At 48.2% G+C, this 18,173-nt stretch overlaps 1 protein-coding gene and 1 pseudogene across 2 annotated transcripts in view; both read left to right on the top strand.

Moving 5' to 3' along the window:
- Window positions 1-18,173, top strand: part of Idua (alpha-L-iduronidase) — a 368,620-nt gene that overhangs the window by 198,651 nt on the left and 151,796 nt on the right. The window lies entirely within an intron of this gene.
- Window positions 7,021-7,200, top strand: LOC139055026 (U2 spliceosomal RNA; annotated as a pseudogene).

Genomic DNA, 18,173 nt, shown 5'->3' on the forward strand with positions numbered 1-18,173 from the left:
TCTTCCTGTGCGTCACTTTCTTCTGGACATTCATTCATTTCAATTGATATAGAGATATTGCTAAATGGCTCGAAAATATGCTCTTTAGTGCACACATGTGAAGTGATGGACCTGCGACGGTGTGCATGACCGACAGCACTGATCCTATCTACGATAAGCTAATGATAAGTGCTTACTGCGACTTACGGCTACAGCTAAAAAAGAAATGTCTCGGAAGGCTTCACGTCGAATTCAATTTCCTTTATTTTACCTTATAGGACATATGAAGATCATATAAAAGATGCTACGTGACAGTTGTACATTATTAATTACAACGGTTCGTGTGCAATAATGCTTTTAAAGAGACAAATTCGTTACGATCAACCAGACTGCTCGGACACTTCACACCATCATGAAGGCATGTGCAAAGTGCGAGGCGCACATTGCGTCCACTCATGCAACCACAGTAGTCGAGATCGCTCCACGAGCCTCCGCAGCAGGAACCCACGTTACGCACAAGAATGCAATAGATATAGGTCCCACTTCAAGCCTGCCGTCTTGAGAAGCAGAATCCACGCCTCCATCTGCTGGTTGCCGCTAATGGCAGTAGCCTCGACGACCATCACGAAAAGGGTTTCCATAACTAGTTCCGCTGCGTCAGCACATGGTATATAGCCGTGTGTTAGCTCATCTGTTCCTGTTGGGTTCCGACCACTTTCCGACACTTCCGAAGATGAGTGAGCGAATAGCCCCTCCAGGTGTGACACAGTCTTCGTAGACACTCACACCGGTCATACCGGGACCTGATGGCGAATGTCGCGCGATGACCGTGATCGTGTCACCATCATCGTCGTCAGGATTGCTCACTGAAACAAAGCCAGGGGAAAGTGGCGGAGTCTCCTCGGTTGTAGTTTTTGGCGACAGTGGCGGTGTCTCCTCGTCGATCTTGCCCTCTTCCACCAGAGAACCCCTCTTTGTCCACTGTACTTCAGCAAGTATTGCGCTTCCGGTGGTGGAGAATTGTCCATCTCGGTAGGCGCGCACAACTCATCGCTGCACCCGTCACCGGCATCGTTGTAGTAACACGGCTGGAACGCTTTACACAGGAGGAAGCTGAGCTCTGACGGACCCGACGCGAGGTGCCGGTGTCTTTCGTCTGGCTGCGTGGGAGCGCACACTAAGTCTTCCACCAAGTCGTCTTCGTCAGCTTCGTCGAATGACTGCGTGACGGCGTTCAGCCTGTCGTGCTCATCCTGGTCGACGTCTGCTGCATACGGCTGTGTTACTGCGTTCAACCTCTGATCGTATTCTTGCTCCGTGTATTCTGCCATTTCGCCAAGGAAAAGCTCGAGGCTCTGCCTAATGAGCGGCGGCGAAAGCTCCATTGCGGCTACGACGTTCTTGCAGACGCATCTGTGGCTGGCTTCGTGGAGGCTGGGGATGCAGAGATAGTTACGTTGAAGCCGATGGTGGAAATGGTCGAGACCCAGTGACAGCAGCAGATGTTCGCTCAGCTCGCCTGTCTCGAGCGCCAGAAGTGCAACCGCTGCGAGGGCCTGAGCAGTGTCGCCATTTTGCATTTTCGCAGCCTCGACGACGTCATCCTGGCGACGCGCAACTGCTGCGGCATGGACTTGCGCGACCTCCTCGCAACTGTTGTCAAAAAGGCGAGAGACGTCGGTGGCAGCAGCAGGAAAGGCAAAATGTTGAGGCGCGCCGCAGGATAGATTCCGGTCCGGCGGCTTGCTGTGGAATGAGCTTACAGGTGCTCTTGACGTAGGCGGAGGCGAGCTATAAAGCAGTTCTGTGAATGCTGGAGTATTTTTGCTCAACGAGAGGCGAACGTGCGTCGGGTATGAGCAACGACAACCAGTCACGTCATTGTGGCATTTGTGCGCCGAGAAGCTCACAACAAGCACCGGTTGGATATAACTAGCTGCGGCCCACGCCGTGGACACGGCCTCTTGTTTGGGCCGCAGCAGCGCTTGGCCCCATGGCTTGGTGCGTTCCGATAGCTTCGGAGTGTCAAGCATGCTTGTCGATGTGGCAGCACGTTGGTGATGCGCAGACGCAGATCGTTGTTGCTGCCGAGGTAGGCGAAGCTCAGGCGTCGTGAGAAGCAGAATCCACAGCTGCTGACGGTGGTTGCCGTCACTAGAGGTGCCCTCGGAGAAGGAAGCGAACAGGATTCCTGTAGCTAGATGGCCTGCGTCAGAGCGTTGGTGACGCGTTGACGGACGTTGCGTTTGTTGCCGGAGAAAGTGCAACTCAGACGTCTTCGGGAGCAGAATAGACGGATGCAGCTGCTCGTAGCCGTCAATGGTAATGACTTCGTCGAACGTCGCAAACATGATTCCCATTGGAAGTTGCACTGCGCAAGCACGATGACAATGTGCTGACGGAGATCGTTTTCGCTGCCGAGAACGCCAAAGTAGTGCTCAGTGGCCTGGGAAGGGTAGATGCATAGTAGGACCAAGCGCCAACGCTTCGGTGTCTCGCGGCTTGTCACAAAGAGGCATCGAACGTTCTCGCTTCTCCTGTATCTGTGCAGCGGCTCCGGCAACGCAGACACGTCCTGACATTCGGCGATATTCAGGCTTTGTGGATCCTCTGGCCGTGGCGATGCTGCCTTATGTCGCTATTGATCGCGCGCGACCCCAGTGAATCAGGATGATCTTCTTGTTAATAATAATAATAATAATAATAATATTTGGGGTTTTACGTGCCAAAACCACTTTCTGATTATGTTCTGATCTTCTTGTTGGACAGGAGCTTAAGCTACTGCTTGAAAACGGCGATTCGATGAACGAGCGTCAACTGCACGAGGACGCGCGGGGCCACTTCTTCCTCATCGTTCCACGTCTCGTGCTCGGCTGTGAAGAAGTAAAAAAATTCACGCACAAATTTATGTGTAATGCTATGTTCAGACTACGTTCGTAAGGCGCCGGTTTTTCGTAACATGCGTAGGCGGAAGCGCAACAAGCGTATGCGTCTAGTTCAGACTGCGAACGTAAAGGTACCAACGTGCGCAATTCACGCAAAAATCGTGGGTGAGAGTGTTAAAGGGTCGGCAACATTTACGACTATGATATTACGACCGTTGCGACACAGCCAATAACCGATAAGCTTTCAGTTTTCAACAACCGGTGACGACACTCCCGTTCTCCCGTCTGCAGACGGCTCCGGGCGCGGGAAGTGTCATTCCGCTATTCCGTGCGCACGATCAGGTTGGCTGTGTTCGTGAAAATTTGTGCAGTGCGCCTTGCGAGACTGTTTTCAGTTGATCTGGTTTATCCGCCGAGGAAATCGATGGCCGCAGATGCGTGCTCCGAACTTCGATGGGTGGTCTCACTAGGTTTTCAAGGAAGCGGAACTGCTGGGACGATATGCGCATGAAGTTATGAAACATCACAGCGTCACCAACTCGGAGCTTGGCGAAAAGGTTGTGAAAATCGCCGTCCACGGCCCTGTCGAGAAATACTTGCCGCTCCCAAACCCTTCTGCGTCACCTCCGTGGTCTTTGTGCGATTGAATACATGACTATAAGTTTGTATTGAGCGTGAATTTTTTCGATCTCGGCCAGCGCTTGCATGTTGACAGGAGCCATATTGGACCACTGGTGACGTCGATTCTGCAGCTCCAAATTTGATTGGCCTGTTGTAAAAGCCGTAATTTACGCAGCAGTAAATGTGAACAAAGGTGCCGGCTTAACTGCCGTAACTTTTTTTACAGCCGTTACGTTCGATACGCCGAAAGAGCAGTTACGCGCGTTACGACCGTAGTGTGAACATAGCTTTAGACCCGCCGTGGTTTGTTAGTGGCTATGATGTTGTACTGCTAAGCACGAGGTCGCGGGGTGGAATCCAGGCCACGGCGGCCGCATTTCGAGGGGGCTAAATACGAAAACACCCGTGTACTTATATTTAGGTGCACGTTAAAGAAACCCACGTTGTCCAAATATCCGTAGTGCCCCACTACGATGTGCCTCATAATCAGATCGTGGTTTTGGCGCGTGAAACTAAACTTTAGTCATAATTTAAATTTTCTTTTGTTGTCCAAGTATACGTAAGCGTTGTGCGATTTGTGCATTTCCACAGAGCCCCTTGCATTAGCCATGTTATGGAACTTGATTCGACCAGTATTATCCCTTATCAACCCTCATCGATCGTTCGCATACCATTTTTCATAGCGAACATGATCAGGTAGGTTTAAGATAGAGTTCCATACCGCAGTCCAAGCCTGTACCTTTGGTGGAAGTCGAAGCCATGACCTTTGGTGGTAATTCAGGTGAATTAAGGTTAATTTATCGAAGCTATTGCGAAACCACCAGTGCATTTTCTGAGGGAGGTACATAATGATTTATTGATGGTTCGGATGCTTGTTTTGAGCTTGTTCTTTGTTGAAAGATGCGGTGTTTTGTGTGTTTTGTGCGCGAGTGCAATGAATGTATGCACTGTTCCCTTCAGTTAGCTGAGCACTTGTAGCCTCTGCCTTAAGGGGGTATGAGCCATTTCATTTTTTGCTTGCTTACGTGTGTATGAGCCATTCATTGTCTTACGTGATGGACTGATTTCGCGTTGGGTAGGTATAGAAATGCTTACTCATTTAAAAGGCTACGGTGCTCACCGCTACGGTTTCCCTCGTAATTCATTGTGGAGTTTTGGGACGTTAAACCCCGTAGCTGCTGTAGGAAACCATTCATGCGCCAAGCTTCTCAACGCTCTGCATAGCTGGAGGGAAGCGGGAAAAAGTGCTGTTGCAATTACAGGCAAGAGTTCGATGCCAATCGGGCTGCAGCATGGGGGGAACTGGTTGCAAACAAGCAGCTCCTATTCGGTATGACAGACGACGTCGACACGCCTAAATTCGAGGAGGTAGAAAAATAAAGCGTCGATTTAAAATCATTATTCTCAATGATATGCGTGAAGAGTGCGCGATCCGTCTCGTGCAGGCGTACGCGATAAGCCGCATAACGTATGTTGCCCCCTACCTGAGGTGGATCGGGTCCGAAAAAAACAAAGTCGAATGCATGATCCGAAAGGCTTTGAAGAGGGCGATCGGCGTTCCACTCAACGCGAGCACCGACAAGTTTCTAGAACTCGGAGTTCACAACTCTCTCAACGAGTTAATCAAGGCGCACGACATTGCGCAATACGAACGATTATCCAGGTCAAAGGCAGGTCGATGCATCCTCGAGTCGCTCAGCATCGCGTACCACACTCAGCATGGAGAAAAGATGGCGGTTCCCGCCTCTGTTCGCGACCGCCTGACCATCCCGCCGCTTCCCAAGAGCATGCACCCTACGCACCACACCGGGAGACGCAACAAACGAGCAAGCGACCTACAGAAGAAGTTTGGTAACAGCAACGAGGCGGTGTACGTAGACGCGGCGCGATATGGAGGAGGGAGAAGCGCGCACGTGATAGCGGTTGTAGACCGCTCGGGTAGGTGCCTCGCGAGCGCCACGGTGACCACGGGACACACGGAAGCGGCCGAAGAAGCCGCGATAGCCCTAGCGCTCGTCGCGGTGCCGAACGCTGCGATCGTGATCAGCGACTCGCAGGCGGCAATCCGCGGCTTCGCGCGCGGTCGTGTCTCGCGGGAAGCGGCCCGCATACTCCAAATTTCTGACGACGGCGACTCGTCATCGCCCTCGCAACCCCAAAATTCTACGGTCTTCCTCCTCTGGACCCCGGCACACACCGATGTTCCGCTAGCGGGAAACGAGGCGGCCCACGCCACGGCTCGAGGTCTCACACGCCGAGCCGCCGCTGATTATGAGGCCGCCTCCGCCCCCGCGAGCGGGGCATCGGATCTCCCGGATCGGGACACTACAACAGAAACACAGCAACAAGAAACACACTGGGCGTGGGGCGATCGCCTAACCACGTTCAGAGACCTCACCCAACACTACAGACTCGAAAGACGCAGATTCCCGCCACCGCACGATAAACTGAACAGGAACGAGGCCGTGACGTTACGCTTGCTCCAAACACACACCTACCCTAGCCCCGCTATCTTACACCACTGCTATCCGCGTTTGTACCCAACAGACGCGTGTAAAACATGCGGACGCAGAGCAACGCTGCGACACATGCCCTGGGAGTGTACCGGCAACAACGGTAATCAAAGCAGCTCCGTTGGCGACGCGTCCATAATCGCGGCTGTTGCCAGAGTAGAAGGCTCGAGCTCCGTTCTTCCCGACGCCGCCCCGGATGCGGGAGCCGCCGGGGACTTTCTCCGTAGGCGTCGCCGCCGCTGGGAGGCGGCTATCAGAAGTTCAGAGCTGGCAGACCAGCTCTGGGCCGTCCGGCAAGCCGAAGATGCCGCTCGAGTCCAAGAACTTCGAGCCGTCACCCGAGGCCACCACATCAAGAACTGCATCAAGAACTGCTTTACTAAAGTTTCTTCTTCTTCTTCTCATGACGAGGAATATTTGAGGGAGTATGGATATTTATCTTTCTGCTTAATTTCGCAGAGAACAAAGCCAGTCACTCGCACAATTGCAGTGCTTGTAGGATCAGTGAAAATGGCTCTACCTTGATTCTTCCGCTTCGCGGCCATTCTGTTGTCCACACGGTGCATGAGAACATCAGGAAAAAATACATCAGCCTCGTTGGGAAGCTTTAGAATACTTACCGTATGGTTTGTAATAAGAAAAAAAAACAGTTCAGTGCCATTCTGCTGTGTGAAGGTGGATGACCAGCGAAGCTGTGTATGTGGGCTCTTTAATGGCGAACTGTCCATTGCCGGCCTTCAAACGTGGTATGCGCATGAATGGAAGGCGAGGTGCGACTAGTCGCTCCTCCACGATGTTGAGCCTCGGAAAACGATGAGGCATCGGGCGGTATACATACCCACGTATTCATTGAAATAGCGGCACGACGCCTTTCGCTAACGAATCCCGGCACCTAGGACAGACCCGCACCTCACCGCTCTCCGAGGGCACACACTTCTCCTCCGTAGTCTAGGCGATCGTGCGTTGGTCGACGTCCCGCAGTGCAGTAGTGGTTGTGAGGTCACTCGAAAACCAACGTAGACATAGCCGACGCGGGTCAAAGTGTAGTATCTGTTCCTATCAGCTTAATATCTGATACAAGTTGTATTGGGACCTAAGATATTATATTTATGTTTGCAAGTTGGCGCAGTGCTTAACGCCTGCTTCACCTCCGCCGCGGGTCGGCCCGGTATTGCACTATCTTCGCGATCGGTCGACGAGCTCAATTTTTCCAGAACCTAGCCATGTAGAGCTTCGCTGTAAAAATTGCCGGATTTCTGTTTTGTTTCGCCACCCGCCGCGTTTAATGGCGTTGCGCCGGTAAGCTCTAGGTCGTGGGTTCGTTCCCGGTCGCGGCGGCCGTAGTTCGAAAAGGGCGAAGCGCGAAAAAAAAAGAGAAGAAAGAAGACGCTCGTGTACTTAGATTGAAGCGGGCGGTGAATTAAGAAGCTCAGCTGGCCAAATTAATCCGGAAGCTCCAACTATGGGGTGTCTCATAAACAGATCTTAGTTTTGGCGCGTAAGACCACAAAAGCTAACTGAAAATTTTGTCCTCATCACTCAATCAGACGACTCTTATAGATACTTTGCCACTACGGTGATTTTCTATTGCTACTATAGGCGCTCCTCGCATGTTTTCTAATCGTACACCTACTCCATGTGTGTCACTTTCTTTTATTGAGATTTTGTTATTCCCTATACATTACGGTACGCCAGTGATCGAGTGGCGGTGGCTATCATAGCTGACAAGAACGATGACGTCAGCGATAAGTTGATATCATCGTGGTTTCTGAGAGTTACGCGGAAAGCCCGAAAAAGTATCTTCGAGACTCGTGCGTCCAATCCGTTTCTTTTATTGTCTCAAATAAGTGCAATGAATGACTATTGTGAAGATACTATGCGACGACTGCACTTACGTATGAATGGAAGGTGTGGGCCAGTTCTATTAAACAGACAAAAACTTTATGATCAACATCATTCCTTGCACATAAGACGGCGTTATGAAGGAATTCTCAACGTGTGAGGTCACCACTGGCGTCGACTGGTCTAACCGCAGACTGTCTCGGACACTCCACGAGTCTTCGCAGTAGAACATCACGCGACAGACAAAAAATACCGTGACTACGCCTTGCACTCCGACCCCGCTGTCTTGAGAAACAGAATCCACACTTCCAAGATGCTGGTCACTGTTGGATGCAGAATATTCAGCTCCCGGTCTGGCGCCTTGTGCAGACACACAACCACGACGGTAGCAGGGAGCACTATGTCGAAGCAGCACAAAAGAGATACAGAGTTTACAACCAAATACAACCAGACTTGACCCGCCGTGGTTGCTCAGTGACTGTGGTGTTAGGGTGCTGAGCACGAGGTCGCGGGATCGAATCCCGGCCACGGCGCCCGCAATTCGATGGGGGCGAAATGCGAAAACACCCGTGTACTTAGATTTAGGTGCACGTTAAAGAACGCCAAGTGGTCGAAACTCAAGGCATCTCGTTGCCAACACTGCTGAGGTGCTGCAGGGCTGAGATGCAAAGAACACTGCAAAGAATATTGAGAAATTAGACCGTCGCATACTTAGCATATAATGCTATCACTGGTGAATTCTAATAACAGGAAGCACTGATAAATAGACCAGCAATTGGTGTGCTAAAAGAGGTATTATAAGCATACAGAGGAACTGTTCTTACGTTTCACTTATTTTTTGTAGCTCAGTAAACGCCCTGATGCCCCAGGCCAGTACACAGCAAGTGAGAGTAACATAAGGAATTGTAAATAAGTAATTTCACCTGCTTCGAGAGAAGGTATTTGATGCGACCAACTATTCCTGTTTTGCGAACAATGTTTTGGATCAGACTTATATGAATATCCTAGGACATATTTGCAGAAAAGGCCGCTCATAGGTGCTTAAAATGATAAACAAGTTAAATGCTACGACAGTTTAAAACAATATCTACATGTGAAAGGATTTCTTTGTTCTTTGGTCTCAAAATAATTGCCTTTATATTGCTGTAATAAGTTTTGCACTGCAATTATTACGTATACCACATCTTCAATACATAAAGTAAACAATACATGGCCTAATATGTTCCCTTGCGGAACTTCGCAAACTGCCTTCATATCTCGTCACCCTGGTTTATTTACTTCGACGATTTGTTGCCGACGACAGAGGCAAGATTTTGTTAGTTCCTCTGTGCGACCACGTTTCCCATAATAATTAGGTTTTATTATTCCAAATTTGTGGTTAACTAAATCAATGCTTTTGTATTATAAAGAAACATTCGAACTGTTATAGATTTCTTTTTAAACTGTGTTATAATGCATTCTTTTTGCTGAAGTATTGCCGTTTCTGTAGATTTATTGTTACAAAATCATCAACAACAACAAGTAGCTTTTCCAAGAGCCAAGTCGAGTCTCAAACTGTGCCTATAGTATTATGTCTGGAGCACATTGCTTACTTGCGCGTTAGTTCGGTGTTATATCTTTGCACATAGTGATTTGTTTCTTCGTCGGAGCCTACATTTTAAAATCTGAAGAGATGAACAAACAAAAGTGAGTTTTGTAGGAGCGTCCACCTTTACGCAAATCGGTGTACGTTGGCCCGTCATGGTAAGAAATGTTGTTCTTGCCTCAAATCGCCGGGCAGCGGGGCCAAACGCAAGGTGCACGCCGTTTTCAAAGCTCGCGCATTGAGAAGCGTGAGCGGACTGGGAAATGCTGACTTTTAGTCGCCATGGCTACGCATTGCTTGACATCGAACTTTTATGCACTATGTGCGATAACTGTGGTGGGAACGTTCAGCTGTTAGAAAACATCAGAATGCGCTCAGGTAAATAAAAGTGAGGCGTGCAGACAGGACACAAGAGTAGAGAAGCGGACAGCGCCAACGCCGCCGGAAGTTTCATCCTCCATAGGAAGTCCGCATGTTGCATGGCTAACTTATTCCAATCGGCGTAGGGGCGGTTCCAATGGCGACCGTCTCCCAGGGCCGCGCAACGGACCCTTAGACACTGCTGGTAGAACCTAACTTGGCGCCATGATTCAGCGGAAAGAATAGCTCCAATCCTCCTGGCATGCCCAGTTGATGGTTGAAGAAAGCCGCACATCGTTTGAACTTCCAATGGGACGACACGATTACGACTAAACCACGACATGGTTCTAGCGCGGAACATACAAATCGCCATTAGGGAAGCTAACGAAGCAGGATTGTGCAGATATGTAGGGGAACATGGAAAAAGGCTCAGATTACTAGAAATGAAGCTTAGAACGACAGAAAGCTGAGCTAGTTGGTAAGGATGCATTATGTAAATAAAACTTCTCTACTCTTGTGTCCTGTCTGCACGCCTCACTTTTATTTGCATAATGAATCCTTACCAACTAGCTCAGCTTTCTGTCGTTCTGCGCTCAGGTGTCGCCTGCACTTGAAATATCGAATGCAACTACACTGGTTGTCGCTGTCACATTTAATGATGACAGCATTCTCCGATGCAATGTCCTGAAGTCATTCAGAATTGCATCAGGACGCTAGTCTGTGGATGAGTTACACAGCATTGACCAGCATTGACCTTATCCCATCGAAAGGGCTACACAGCAGTACACAAGATTGGCCCCAAAGGCAAGGAAACAAACCAGAAAAAGAATAAAAGCGTTTATCGCGACGAGTATCCTGCTGATGATTACTGAATGAGTCCATAAATTTGTATTTCTTCCATTTTAGTTGTGTAATAGACGTTTTTTTTTCACTTTAAAAACAATTGTCTCGGAACTTAAATTTTTTCAACATTTTTCTCATCATCTAAACAAGCACAAATGCGAAGAATTTTCTTTCAGTATTTAGTGCGCAAACTAGGAAAGCTACTGGAGTACAATTATTGTGGTTGATTGAAGCGTTATTGTTCCACAAATCATTTGCTATCTAGCAATGGCTAAAACTGAGCAAAGAAACAGTAAAAATTTTGAAAAAAGCGAGCATAATGATATTGGGCGAGCAGTATACTTCAACAAAAAGAACAATAAATGCTGAAAACATCGATGGAATCTATTTTTTCTAATACCTACATATGCTGAGCGACCTCTCTGCCTTTCTGTAACTAAATTCCTTTCTTATTTTTCTGTCTACATCTATTGAGAAAAGGGGAAATGTACAATGCGTACCATTGTTCAATGTAGAATGGTACGTATAGGGCCTAACATCTTTTCTAAAATAATATTATATAGCATTCAGCTAACCGCTTTAAGAACAATTCGCCTTGATAAAATTCCAACTTACCCGTCGGAATACCCTTTTCGATAGGGGGTGAAATGCAAAAACACCCTTGTACTTAGATTTAGGCGCACATTAAGGATTGCTAGGAGGGAAAAATTAATCCAGAGTTCCCCACTACGGTGCGCCTCATATTGAGATCGCGGTTTTGAAAAGTAAAACCCCTATGATATATTTTTTAAAGATCGGTCTGCACTGCATAATAGTAGTAGTTGGCATGAAGATGTTCTTAGACGGGATGAAAACATGTTCCTCAGTGCGCGGAAGTGATACAGCTGCAGTGGATTGCATGGCGGACGACGATGATATCAACGACAGGTTACAGTGTCATGCTTTCAGCGATTTACGCAGGCAGATTAAAAGATATCCCCGACACCTGCGCGTCAATTCATAGTTGTTTTATACCATCGAATAAGGGCATTAAAAACAAAAGGGATTATTCAATGCAGCGAGTACACAAACGTATCATTGTTCCTTTGGCCTAATACTATTAAATCGATAAAATGTTTACGATCCATCCGACCGCTCGCACATCTCATGGCGTCACCAAAGCACGCGCAGCATTCCAAGCTGATTTTTGCGCCGTCTCGTCCACCAGTTGGTCGTCGCGGTAGCCCCACCTTCCTCCGCAGCAGTAATCCATGTGCTACACAAAATTGCAGTGGCTGCCATTTGCGCTCCAACACCGCCCAGCTTGAGAAGCAGGATCCACACGCTGATGTTGGATGGAGAGTATTCAGTTCCTGTTCGTATGCCTAGTTTGCAGATCACGATGGCAGGACCGACTACGATGTCAACGAAGCACGGAATATATATGTGCAGAGTGCGTGCAAAGATCATCAGCCAGATTTGGTCCTACTTCATTTGGAGACGGCGATAGGATGCCTGCACGCCCGTGTTTTTCTCGATTGTCTTCCTTGCGGCTGCAAGCTCGTTTCCAAGACATTCCAGCGCCAGATGACATATGCCAGTGTCTGGCGGCATTTCACAGCTTGTGCAGGATTCAGTGGCCTCCTTTCCATCTTGAGCACCATTATCTTCCTTCTCAGTAGCAGTTGTATCAAGGTCTACAATATCGCTTGTACGAAGTAGGCGCCTTTCACGGTCTTCAGCAGTCACTCCTCCTTTATTAACATCCACACTTTCTTGCTGCTCCACAGGTACTTTTGGAGGGCTGCAAGTGGTTACCATGCTTGAGTGCTGGTTGGCTTGTTTAGCTTCAATAACCACGCACTCAATTAGAGAAGTATCTGGAGAAATTGAGCCCGAACCTTTGGCGTCGTCGGCTTTTTGTACGTTAGTTAGTTTCTTGGATGCCTTCGACTGCGAGGAGGCTTCCAGCTGCTGCCGCTGCATCCATTCTGCCCCTGGAGCACTCAGTTCTGGGACCCTGTCGTAAGTAAGGTTCTTGAAACTCATCCTCCTCTTAAGCAGCATGCTATACGTATTTCCGACACTTCTGACGACGGGAGTGCCAATGGCACCGCCACGTTTCATGCAGTCTTCGTAGAGAGTCGCAACGGTCATATCGAAAAAGTATGGTGAGCGCCGGGCTGTTACCGTGTTCGCGTCGCTATCATCGTCTTCAGGATCGCTTTCCAGAAGAAAGCCAGGCGAAGGTGGTGGTGTGTCATCCATTGTAGTTTTTGGCGATAGTGGCGGTGCCTTATGGTCTTTGTTGCTCTCTTCCGCCAATGATCGCCTCTTTCGACAGTACTTCAGCAATACATCAACTTTGTGTGTTGAGAAATCCCTCTTTATCGGCGCGCAGAAGTCATAGTGGTCATTGTCGCCGCTATCGTTGTCGTAACACGGCTGGGACTGTTCCCATAGGACGAATCTGAGATCGGACACACCCGACAGTTGGCACCGGTGTCTTTGCTCCGGTCGCGTGGGAGCATACACGCAGTTTTCTTCCGCGTACTCCACCACTTCGTCGTTGAAGGGTTGCGTCACTGCATTGAACCTGTTGTGTTCATCCTGGCTGACGCCTGCTTCATATGCCTGTATTGCTGCGTTAAATATTTCTTCTTGACCCACGTTGACGTCTGCTGCATACGGATGTGTTACTACATTCAAGCTTACATCCTGCTCCCTGTATCCTGCCATCCTGCCAAGAAAAAGCTCGATGCTTTGCAGAGTGAGCGGCAGTACAACTTCGAGTGCGGCCAGGAACTTGCACAAGTCTCTGTGGCTGGTTGCGTGGAGTCTGTGAAGGCAGAGGTAGCTTCGTTGGTGCCGCTGGTAGAGGAGTATGAGGTCAAGACCCAGCAGCATATGTGCACCCAGATCGCGAATCTCCTGATCCAGAACTGCAACCGTTGTAAGGGCTGAAACAACGCCGCAATTGCTCACTTGTCCAGCCTCTAAGCCACGAATCTTGCGGCATTCGAGCCCATCGGAAAGCGTCCGTGCGTCAAGGGAAGGGAACGACAACCAGTGATGCCTTTTCCGCATGAAGGCGGAATGGAGCTCACCACAAGCTGCTAGTTGGAGGAAGTCACTGCGGGCCAAGCCTCGCAGATAGTCTGTTGTAAGGGCCGCAGCGGTTGGGCCCTGGACTCGATGGGTCGAATGATCCGGAGTCTGAAGCATGATAGTGCGTCCTTGAGTACGCGGGCTATACGCCGACGCCGATCGCCGAGCTTGTTGCTGCGGGAGGTGCCGCTGAGTCGACTTGAGAAGAGGGGTTCACAGCTGGAGCTGCTGGTCGCCCTCACTGGCAATGGCATCGACGAATGCGACCAACTGCATTACTGTAGCTTGTTGCACCGTCTCGGCTCGTTGGCGATACGCTGGTGGGGAGTGCCTACGCTGCCAACAACGCCGAGGTCGTCCACAGTCGCTCTGCAATGGTAGTTGCAGTGGATCCTCTGGCCGTCGCGATGTTGGTTTGTACTTGTATTGACCGCGTCCGATCCAAGGCAATCAGAAATACTTTCTTGTCGGGCAGGAATGGCTGCTGCTTCAAAATGGCGATTCATTGAATGTGCATCACCTGCACGAGGACACGCAGGAGCACTTCTTTCTCATCCTGGAACAAAGCGTGATCAGCTCTGTAGAATTAGACAACGACAAATTTTCGGAAAATGCTTTGTCGGTTACTTTTATGGAGTGCAGCTAGCACGTACTACGTGACTTTGCATATGTATATAACCTGGTCAGTGTAATAAGACATTCAGTGGTGATTACGCGCTTGAGTTGAGTAAATTCTCTTTCCGTCTTCCGTTTCGTCCTGTTCGTTTACGAAGTTGTATGGTGTACTGGTAACTACGGGGATTTAACAACGGTGCGCCTCTTTCTTCCTGACTAATAAAATATTTCAATTGATCTCCAAGTGATAAAATATTCCGTCAGAAGTCAGCTGACGGTGACTGTGGACGTTAAAGCCATTTGATTTTGATCTAGAAATGGATAAGAACAGACACGGATATCGCCCCGCCGCCCATGTCTACTTTTTTGTAATTCCTATTTTTCGCCTTGAACTATTTCTTGCCATGTACCCGCTAACACGACAACAGATATTACTAAGCTTTGTTGCAATGTAGCTACACACGCCTACGTTAGGCCCGTTCAGCGTATCTATCTAGATACCTAGCCTTTTATGCCGACCCCGTGACCCAAGTTGTCTGCTAGCTTGGACAACTTGGTATTGCCTTGTGGTCGTGATGCCATCGTGATCGTTGCATGGCCGTTATTGTATATTCGTCATCCGACTCTGATCGTGCCATAGTCCTCACGCCGTCAACGTCACACTGTCCTCATGCATTCATTGTCATGCCATCGTCTGGGTGCCGCAGTAGTCGTTGCACATCGTCCTCTATCAGCTCATAGCGCCAGTTGATTCAGTTCATATGGTCATCATTACAGCTTCGTCATCCGGTTATCTTCAAAGCGTCGTCGTCATACAGTCATCGTGATGGCATCGTGTTCATGGCCGACTTTGAGAAGCGAGTGTCATAGCAAACTGGCCGATACTGGCGATAGAGTATGTCGCATATAGACGAAGCAATGGAAGTCTCAGAATGACCAACCAGTACAGGGGCCCTATAACGTAAAACTATTCCAATATGTTTCTATTCCAATTTCCTGACATCAAATTTGCGTAACCACCGACGCAAGCGCCGGGCGGTCACCCATAGGGTTGTCTGAAGAGACCAATCAAACGCTCTCCTCGTTCATAGGAGGTCCCTTTTGTTTGCTTGAAAAACGAATAACATTGCCTGCACTGAGCGGCTTGTTGTATCTAATTGGCTGACAAGAGGCGAGGAGAACGCTCAAGTGGAGAGGGATTCACTAGGGCAGAGCCAGTGCACTGAAAACCGATAACCGGATGAAGAAGGTGGTGCCGGCGTCTGCGATTGGTCGGCTTTCCCTTACTTAGATTGTGGTGGCTGGTCGAAAATCGCGGCGGCATGCAACGGAAGCTTAAGAATGACGCTAAAATTGACCCTCAGCAAAGAAGAGTTGGTAGAATGAGGTAGTAAACGTGTCGAAAGTGCTTAAAAACGTTACACGGTCACGCAAGAAGTTTTATTATACGCAAATACACCCATGCTCTCCGGCAGGTATGAGTAGCCAGCGTCTCAGCGATCGGCGGCAGCTATCTTTTATTCCTTTCGGAACGGGGCAGCCTTCGGCTATTCCGAAAAAAATGCAGTTTTGTTCGGGATATTAATGCATCTTTATCGCGTACACGTCACTTTGACGCGGTGAGTTCGTGCGGTTTTGTGACGTCGTGTGACAGGCAGGTGAAGTGGGTGCAGCCCGAAAACTTTTTACCAATAGCCGAGGGCTAATGTCGAAAAGGGGTTGAATCAGAAATAACTGTTTTTCTTTTTTCTGTCAAATCATGCATAATCAGTGTGCACACATCATATCAGATGGGGAGGTATTCCGGTTTTTGTACGTCAGGTGACAGACAGTTGAAATGGGGGGGTGGTCGAAAAAAGTTTTTGACCAATCGCGGAGGGCTGATAGCAGAATTGGAATAGAAAACTTTGGAATAGTTTTACGTTATAGCGCCCCAGATTCTGAATAAAGGTGCCTTCAGCATTACGGTGAATCGCTACATTGCCTGAATGTTATTTAAAAAAAACGTTGACAGCCATCGTGAAATGGGGTCTGCTTGAATCTTGCTAGAATCTGAAGTGGTTGGTTGTTCTGTCCGTTCCATTCTTTTCGCTCTATGGGACATACACTCTATCAGCTGTTGGCCCACTTTGCAGTAACACTCGCTGAAAGTTCGCTATGACAAAGGGTCGGCCATGACCACGACGGCATTACGACGACTGTATGACGACGGCCCCATGACGATGATGGAATGAACTCGATGGAATGACTAATGCAGTATGACGACAACGGTACAAAGACAATGGGATGACGATTCTGAAATGACGACTACGGTCTAATGACCACAGCGGGACGAGCATGGCATGGGGACAATGGCATGTCGACGACTGTAGGACGACTGCATGACGACGATGATATGCAGAGAATCGGATGGCTAAGCTCTAAATACTACGGTATGACGGCGACAGTATGACAAAGAATGCGTGATGACGACTGTAGATGACGATGAAATGACGACGATGACATGACAAAGGCGCATAATCACGTTTGAATAGCGAGAATATGATGAAGCCATAATGACGAAGCAGGGAAGACGTCGAGGGAACGACGAAGGCGGTATCTTGACCATGGCTCCACGAAAATGCGATGACGTTTCTGGACTGATGACGACGTTACGAGGACAGCGTGATGACGACGGCATGACAAGTGTATGTGGTCCACACAAATAGTCGACTTGGGTCACTTGGCGGGCAAAGGTTAGATACAGGCACGGACATAGATAGATAGATAGATAGATAGATAGATAGATAGATAGATAGATAGATAGATAGATAGATAAATAGATAGATAGATAGATAGATAGATAGATAGATAGATAGATAGATAGATAGATAGATAGATAGATAGATAGATAGATAGATAGATAGATAGATAGATAGATAGATAGATAGATAGATAGATAGATAGATAGATAGATAGATAGATAGATAGATAGATAGATAGATAGACAGAATTGAATAAGGTTTTCTAAGGCACGACAATCATAGCACGGACGGCAGCTTTATGGATTCCGCGTCACTAACCGAGATCCGATCCACGCTGGGGACATCTACAGAGTTTTCTGGCTACTTCTTACTTTTTTCTAACAAAATATCGTGATGTTTGTAGACAAGATGATGACGCCAGCAACAGACGACGCAAAGGTTGCATGAAATGTTCTTAGCAGATGTCCCATGGAGAAAGCTGCAGCTATTCTTGTGACGCATACACTTATACAATTAGACGTGAAATAGACACTTATAACTTTGATGCTAAGGTTAAAATGATGTTGCTTCGTACTATGAAAGCCTCCGGACGTCTCATTTATGTAACAGTAGTATGTGCTTAGTCTCCAATATGTATCTCTTTTACTCGGTTTCTGTCACGACACAGGATTTATTTACCGCTTTACTTACAGGTGTACGACTTAATGTCTCGTCTGAAAAAAAAAGAGTGCGCTAAAAAGCTGAACTAGGTACATCAGCCTATCCATAGAAGGTCACAACAAATTTGTTCAGGCTTATACGGATACTTCACAAAAATTGCTGTGTCCCTAGAAAAAAAGAAAATCGACAGCACACTTGTATGTCTTTGTAGAAGCACAGTCCAATTTCCAGCGAAGCTGTTTCTTTCGAGCGTTTGCATTACTAATGCTAGCAGCATGTAATTAAACAACACATTTTGAAACATTACTCACATCTGATTCACCCGAATGAAACGTTTCGCGCTAACAACGCATTCGAACACTGCAATAACAAATGATGATCAACGGCCCTATCCCGAACACACCTTAAATATCGCAAAAAAGTGGGCCGTACTGTCCCC

This window comes from Dermacentor albipictus, chromosome 1 (assembly GCF_038994185.2).
Source record: "Dermacentor albipictus isolate Rhodes 1998 colony chromosome 1, USDA_Dalb.pri_finalv2, whole genome shotgun sequence".
Lineage (NCBI taxonomy): Eukaryota > Metazoa > Arthropoda > Arachnida > Ixodida > Ixodidae > Dermacentor > Dermacentor albipictus.